The sequence below is a fragment of the Bactrocera latifrons genome, unplaced genomic scaffold (genome assembly GCF_001853355.1).
Source record: "Bactrocera latifrons isolate USDA-ARS-PBARC rearing strain unplaced genomic scaffold, ASM185335v1 scaffold_43, whole genome shotgun sequence".
Taxonomy (NCBI): Eukaryota; Metazoa; Arthropoda; class Insecta; order Diptera; family Tephritidae; genus Bactrocera; species Bactrocera latifrons.
The window spans coordinates 509,936-517,423 of NW_017537079.1; positions in this window are offsets into that span (position 1 = coordinate 509,936).

Sequence of the window (7,488 nt, forward strand, 5' to 3'; positions counted from 1 at the left end):
AAATTTCTTTTTTATTTCTTTTTTTTTTAATATTTCTTGAGTTTAATATTTGCTTTACATTATTTTGAATCAACATTTTGCACAACAATTAGTCACTGTGTATTCTATGTAAACAAAAATGCACACTCACACATACAATTATTACATATGCAGTTATAATTTTTTTTGAATATTTTCTTACACATACATTCAAGCAAAGAAATCATGTTACTAAATAACTGTCAAACTTTTCATTCCTGCATAGATTGCAAATATTCGAAACTAAATGTCAATATCAGGGATAAGTTTTAAACAAAAACAATTGCAAATGCTTTTTACTACTTTAAATAGTCCCTGTAGGCAAGACTAAGCAAACGAAAACAAAATACAAAAAACAAAAACAACAAATGCATCCAAAATGAACAAACAAACAAGTATACATACCTTTTATACATATACATTTATATACAAAACAAAGATAACTACATATGTGCAAGTACATACAAGTGAAAAAAAATTAAGGAACATTTTTGGAAAAAAAACAAAAATTCTTTACACTGATTTTTAGACGTGTAAGCTGCTTAGACTTAATTTAGCCTTTAATGAAAATGTAACTGTACATATATACAATATAACTTATATACATAGTTCAGTTGTTTATGATCGCATGAAGCTAGAACAAATTCTATATTTAATATTTAAGCTACAAATCTCAATGAAATTGGACACAAACGGACCGCGACTGTCGCAGACATATGCCTACAACTGTATTTGCATAGTTTTAAAACACACACAAAATGAGAATATTGCATTTTTTTTTTAAATGAATGCCGCAAACTGTACTAGTATATAGCAACGTAAAATCATATATACATACATACATACATACATATATATGCATATATGCATAAATATTTTATACGTTAGGCTATTTATATATACATGCAAACAAAATATATTATATATATACTATATATATATTTCTACATTATCTACTAGATAAGCGCGTGTGCACGCATGCGCCTGTGCGGGCATCTGTAAAATTAGTTAAAAGAAAGAAAATCAAATAGTTATCAATTAAGCATATTTTATTAGTAAGTGAACTTAAAAAGACAAAATGTAAATTAAGAAAGCAAAAAATATTCGTTTAAGTAAGCAACTGAAACATTACCAGAGATAAATAAATTATTTTGTAAAAAAAAAAAATATTTATGCGCAATGCAATGTGTTATAATTTATTGGGAGGGGAGGGAAGTTGTAGTCGGAATGATTTGGGAAGGTAAGTAACAACTCATGTCCCTGATATAGAGAAGCTTTTTCATTATACATAGGTGTACCTTTTAGGCGCTTGCTGTGTTTCAAAGTACCGTTCCGAACCGGATTTTTATCCTGCCAAGGACTGACCGGCAGCACTCCTGCAATTATCGTCCGGAATGTTTTCTGTCGCTATAGTAGCAACAACAATGATATTCGGTTTGACGAAATCACTAATTCGCTGTTATTTGAAAAAATATAAATCAATATTATTGCTCATTGAAATTTCTTTTCACTTTTCGGACACTTTCGGAGTGTTTTATAGCAATCGAGTGAATTAAATGTTATTAATGTTGTTGTAATACCAAAGAAACATAGTGCTAAGTACAGTTTTTTGAACTTTTCTGATACTTTCGGAATAATATAAGAGTTGAAAAAATTAAATATTATTGTTGTTGTACTACCAAAAACTATCGAAAATACTATGATTCTAATACACAATATTATAAAAGAGCTGAACAACCGAAATGTTTACATATGTATGTACGTATGTTGTCGAAGAACTATCCGGTACTTGGGCGCTAATACACAGTTTTGTTTTAAATTTTCGGAGTATTAATCGAAATATTTATGTTGTTGTTATACCAAAAGTCATCGGATATTGGGTTCTAATATACAGTTTTGTAATTTTTCGGAAACTTTCGGAGTATTATAACATAAATTAAATAATAATATTATTTTTTATAATACCAAAAACTATCAAAAAACTTTATGCTTTGTATTACACAGTTTTTTCTACTTTTCGGAAACTTTCGGAGTATTATATACGAGTTGATAAAACCAAATATTTTTATTCTTATTGTTGCAGTACACGGTGTTAAGACACTTTTTTCTTTTAGGAATTTTTCAATTTATTCTGAGGGAGTTGAGATATATTTGTTGTTGTTGTAATGATAAAATCAAGAAAGCATCGTGCTATTGTACAGTGCTTTAAACTCTATCAACAATTTCGAAAAGAGTTGAGAAAACCGAATACCCAAAACAAAATTATTTTTAAATACTAACTTTATTGGATTGTACTTACGGCTTGACACTCGTTTTAATGGGTAAATAAAGTTTTTAGGGTTAGAAAGAGACAGAAAGATCTAGATGGCAGTCAGAAAACAAAATTTACGATCGTTTGTGGTATTTTTGGATTTTAAAAACTTTTCGATATGGAGGAGACAATGTCTCACTTTTTCGATTGGTGACTATTTACATTTGTTGGTAACACGCCATAAAAGCAATTCCGAAAATATTAAAAAAACGCATATAGAGTTCATTTAACCCTTAGCAGGATAGTTATGAACTTAACCACAATTATCAAGTAAGAGCCCTTTCGAATCAGTTCTATGTACTATTTTCAACATTAGGAGTTCTTTCGGACTATTCTGGAGGAGAATATTTGAAGAACTTCTTTACTAAATTTGTTTTATTTTCATCATAGCGATTTGATGAAAACACAATCTCGTTTGTGTATGTAGTGTTTTTATTATTATTTTCCTAAAAAATTTCTTATTAATATATTTCGGAGTAAAATTGAAATCAAATCAATTTTTTAATGGCTTAGATGTTTACAAATTGGCTCGTTTTTGAAATCGTAAGTCGAAATTGCTAATCAGTAAATTTACTTGCTGTTTATCTACGTACACATATATGTATAGTTTTCGGAGTTTCCGAAAATTTCATAATTCTCTGTTTTTTGTATTTGGAATATTTTAAAAAATGATAAGAGTAACTCAGCTAAACAGATCTTTAAAATTTCGGAGTTAAAAAATAACGAATAATCGATAAAAACGTCACTCCAAATTATTCGGAATAATAGCTTTTCAAATTTTTGGTATGCAATTTTTAAACTCTTTAAAGAGAACTCTGACTTTTGCAAAAAGAATTATAGATGCAGAAGATATTTGTAATTATTCGGAATAAACGCAAAACTTTAAAATTTTCGGAGTTTCGGAGAAAATGTTTTCTGTTAAAACATATCAACAAATGTTATTAGTAAATATTCCGAGTAATTAAAAAATTCGAAATATAATAACGAAATATTTTAAAGAAGCTGTGCTATTTAAAATCGAAAATACCCGAAAAATTTACGCTATATTATTTGGAGTATTTTGTAAAATTTTATATTTGTTATTATTAAGTAATTTTTAAATAAAATATTTACCGTCAATAACGAAATTGGAAAGTTTTCGGAGTAACATAAAATATTCGGAGTAAAATAATAAGTAATTAAAAAATCTTAAAATCATAATTACAGACGCAAAATTAATTTTTAATAATTCGGAGTCATTCCAAATTGTAAAATTTATAGAGTTAAAATTTAAAGGATTTTGAAAGAACACTGTTTCACTTTTAAAGTTTCAATAGGTTTTCAAGAATATTCCGCAAACTTTGTAATTATTTGAAAAATGAGCAAATTTTTAAAATTTTCGGAGTTGTAGTCATATGTTTTTTTTTTTTTAAAGAAATTCGATTACTATTAGTCATCGGTATATTTGAGCATCCACCGCTCTCCGTGTTTCATTAATTATACTTTAGAATGTTTATCTTCTACAACAATTAAAATGTGCAACTGCACCACAATTACCTGCCCAAACCTTGACGTGGACAGCCCCAACGCCCGACGAAGCGGAGACGGAGTTGAGGATGATTTATATCAGCTCCTTGTTGATCATTCATTAGCAACTTAAATTGCCAACTATCGCTCATTTGCTATCTACTAACATTTAATTACTTCAAAGTTAACAATTACAAGGCAGCGGAGCAACAGCAACAACAATAGCAAGGAATTACAATATCTACGAAAAACTTCCCACGAAATAGGATGAAGCAAAAGTTAAATATATAACGAAGATGCAATAAATGCAATGCACTTGAGTGCGCACAAATACTTGCCAACCCTCCGCCTGCCGCACTGCCATCACTCTTTCGCCAAATGTATGCATGTACGTGTCAAGATCGCATTGCCATTAAGATGTTGCAAAAATCCCAACAATCGCTCAGATAAATATACAAATTTATGAGTTGAACAATTTTGCAGTGTGTGTGTGTGTGATGTACATCGGCCATTGGGGTTGGCGTGAGACAATGGCGATATGTTAATCTAGATTTCTCATGGGAAAATCGGTGTAGACCCTGTCTCTTATACACATCTAGATGTGTATAAGAGACAGGTGTGTGTGTGTGATGTACATCGGCCATTGGGGTTGGCGTGAGACAATGGCGATATGTTAATCTAGATTTCTCATGGGAAAATCGGTGTAGACCTTTGCCATAATGCAAAGACAATTACCGCTACGTTGTAGGTAATTAAATATTGCTAACTGTAGAAGCGGAGAATCTAATGTACTTAAAGCACATATAAACTTTCGAAAGCTTTGTGGACGGTTTTGGTGCTGCCATATCCCTACTACCAAAGGGACTAGATAGTTCTTTCTTTTTTTTTTTTTTTTTTGAGCTTCATTCTCAAAATATCACTGTGGAGTTTCCTACTGAAATTAAAAAGAACCTAACTGAAGAATAAAGTAATCCGGCTAAGATATCCTTTCGAAGCTTTTACGTTAGTTCAGTAAAGATTATCTACTGAGTTTCTAATGATCAACCAAAGATCTCAGCTTAAATTTCAACTTTTCAAAAAACCAAAAGATCGACAAGGATATTATTTAAAAAAAAAAAAAATAAACCTCTGAAAATTTAAAATAAGCTCGACAAACACTTGCTGAGTTATTCGCAAAGGCACTTATTTAAAAATTTAACCAAATATGATCGCTTCTAAAAACCTCCAGATCGAAGAAAAACTCAGTATTAATTAAATTTCTTTCAAATAAAACTGGAGAGTTTAATGAAAAGCATTGTCAATTTTTGGGATAACTTTCATATTTAGTCTCAAAAGCTCCAAGCTTTTGCACCACCAAGATCAACATACAAATTTAAGTGAAATCCTGAGAAACTATATACAAAATATCGATTTAGTCTCCTGATAACCACAAAATAAGAAACAATTCCAAATTTTTACTAAGCGAAACATTTTGAAGGGGAAAAAGTTGATTTTTGGTAGCAATTGTTTTAAACTTAAAGGGTATAGTGATCCAAGTAGATGCCTTTTTTTGACAGATGACAAGTGAGTTAAACTGTCATGCTATTTTTGGAAATACTTAGGCCTGAAAAACGTTTAATTTTATTAAGAAAATTCACGTTCCTTAAAGAATGTGTTTCGTGCACATCGCTCAACTTATTTTTAATATGATCGGTCTACTGATCGTACTATTCGCGACACCATCTTCCATCTTGAAACTCAGCGATCATTATTGGATAATATTTGATCGAATAGACCACGTCCAGCACGCTGTTAAGAAAGCATAGCAGCCGTAGCTGAGAGTCTATACGAATAGAATGGAAAGGCGATTTGTCGATTGGCCACCATCATCGTGTGATATTACCTTTAGACTTTTTCCTGTAGAAATATGTAAAATTTAAAGTCTATGCGGACAATACCGCTTCGATTCAGGCCTCGGAGCAAAACATCACGCGTGTCATTCGCCAGGTACCAGTCGAAATGGTCGAACAAGTCATCGAAAATTGTGCTCAACGGATGGACCATTGAGACGTAGCCGCTGCCAACATTTGAAAGAGATAATTTGAATTCAAAGAATATTCTTATAGCCTAGCTACCTACTATTAGGAAACATTATATGTTTTTAGGCTTCACTTCACCAAAAAAGTGTTTCGTATAGCTATGTACTAAAGGTTTCAACAAGAAATCTTTCATTATCTTCTTAAGAAAAACATTTTTATTTTTGGATTCACTAGCAGATATTGTAGGAAAAACCAAACTCTAACGATGGACTTCAATCACGAACGCGATATTACGATGAGACAGTAAAGCTACTACCTACCTCAATTCTTCTTTCCTCTATGTAGATCCATCGAGTAACATAAAAAAGACGAAAAAACAGTATAACCCGGTATAATACTACATATATGTATAATATGCTTAGTTAGCTTTATGCTACCAAATTTCATTTTGTAAATTCGATCTGTAAGCATTGAAATCTCATGGATTTCTTATGATTTGCTGTCTTTTGTATATTTCTTTTATATAGTATATACGAACCTATAGAATCTTGAGAAGAAAAGTCGTTATAGTGATTTCTCATAAGACAACGATACCAAGATGATCAATTTCTACGAATTTGTTTTCGTATGAAGCATTATAAAAAAACAAATTTATAGTTGTAAAGAGATATATAAAAGATTATAGAAAAGGAGGTCTATAATAAGGGCTATTTTGACAGATTTTGATCATTTGTAGAAATGTTGGAGGAGTTTCTTTGAGTAGGCATACAAAGGGGTGTTTGTGTGCTTGGGGAACTCGTTAACCCTATATAGTCAGAAGTTAAATCAGATAAAGCATCCACATTGAGGGGAGAGGCTTATAAACTTCTCAGTCAGACGAATAAGGTACCAAGGTATGAGGAATCCTTAAGTATCGTAAGCCTACAGTAGATGGCAGATAAATTCCAACTTAATACTGGTATTCTTAAAGATATTAAACTTAAAAACTTAAGTTAAAACTAAGAGATCAAAGAAAGTGAGACGCCAATACATCCTTTCCAGCACTAGCTGCTTTTCTAAAGCATTACTTTATAACTACTTCTGCACCACATTCATAACGCAAAATACCATTTGTCGCTGCAAATTGCTCCAAGCCTTACAAATTGCAAGCAATCGCAGTAACAATAGATTTAAAAAAAAACACAATAACAACTGAGCAACCATTTTGCTTGCAACAAATTACCGCAAGCTGAGGCGAGTGAAGGCTTTATGCTGCAGCACAAATAAACTAAAGCAAAAAGTTTAATTGCAAAAATTACGAACTGGTTGGGCAAAAAAACTGCAACTGGTTATGGCGAAATCCATGAAAGATACCGTTAAATGTAGCCATTTTGAACTGAATAAGATATGCATATGTATGGGTATAACAGACGAATTTAATACCAAGGTACACCACAGGGCTTAATAGTAGCACTTAATTTTGAAAAATATTAAAAATTTAATAATCGTTTTTATAAAAATTAAGTATATAATTTCATTAAGGAAAATTAATGTCGTGATTTTTCTTTGAAAGAATAGCGTTTTAATATAAAATCAAATGAATAGTTTAATAAAGAAAGAAACGTGGTGAGTTTTAAAGTTTTAAGGAAAGTAAAG